Source organism: Sinocyclocheilus rhinocerous, unplaced genomic scaffold, assembly GCF_001515625.1.
Source record: "Sinocyclocheilus rhinocerous isolate Xijiao unplaced genomic scaffold, SAMN03320098_v1.1 scaffold2579, whole genome shotgun sequence".
Lineage (NCBI taxonomy): Eukaryota > Metazoa > Chordata > Actinopteri > Cypriniformes > Cyprinidae > Sinocyclocheilus > Sinocyclocheilus rhinocerous.
The window spans coordinates 156,668-157,384 of NW_015644654.1; the positions used below are offsets into that span (position 1 = coordinate 156,668).

The window sequence follows — 717 nt, forward strand, 5'->3', positions numbered from 1 at the left end:
GCCTCGCTCCGTTCCCACGGCTCTCGGCCCCGCCCCTCTCGTCACAGGATACTTCACCCAAAAATGTAAATTCTGTTATCATTTAGGCTACTCACTCATGTCATTACATACAAACCCAGAAGACTTTCGTTCACCTGAGAGAATTCTGTTCCTCCATTGAAAATCCATTCACCCACAATGTTGACGCTTCAAAAAGTTCATAGAGACATTACAGAAGTAATCCACATGAATCAAACCATTTAATCCAAGTCTTCTGAAGAGACACTATTGCTTTATAATGCCCGTTTCAGACTACACTATTTTAGCCCGATTTTGCCACGATTTGCTTGACGTAGGGTGTCGTGGGGATTCGTAACCGACAATGGGCGTCGGGACGCAAGATTCCATCATTTCAGCACGTGTAGTGTGTCATAGTGGACGACAACCGATTCCGCATCTGCGATGCTTCAACGACATCACGACAGAAATACTAGCATGTTTAATTTTTTTTCCGTCGTCCACGACGAGTTCTGTCACATTGGTGACGTTGACCAATAGCAGCACAGAAGCTCTTTCATACACAGGTTTCAAACATGGCGAAACGAAAGAATTATGAGATGGAGGAATGGTTTGTGGAGCTGTGGCAACACATCACGCGCGTCGTTAAAGACAGCACGCGATGAATGGTCGGGAAGCAACGTGTAGTCTGACATGTTTCTTGTCCACGACACGACAAGA

General features: G+C 45.6%; 1 protein-coding gene across 1 annotated transcript in view; it reads left to right on the forward strand.

Annotated features, from left to right (window-relative positions):
* Positions 1-717, forward strand: part of LOC107758772 (ras-associating and dilute domain-containing protein-like) — a 41,695-nt gene that overhangs the window by 35,707 nt on the left and 5,271 nt on the right. The gene's annotated exons all lie outside the window — the stretch shown is intronic.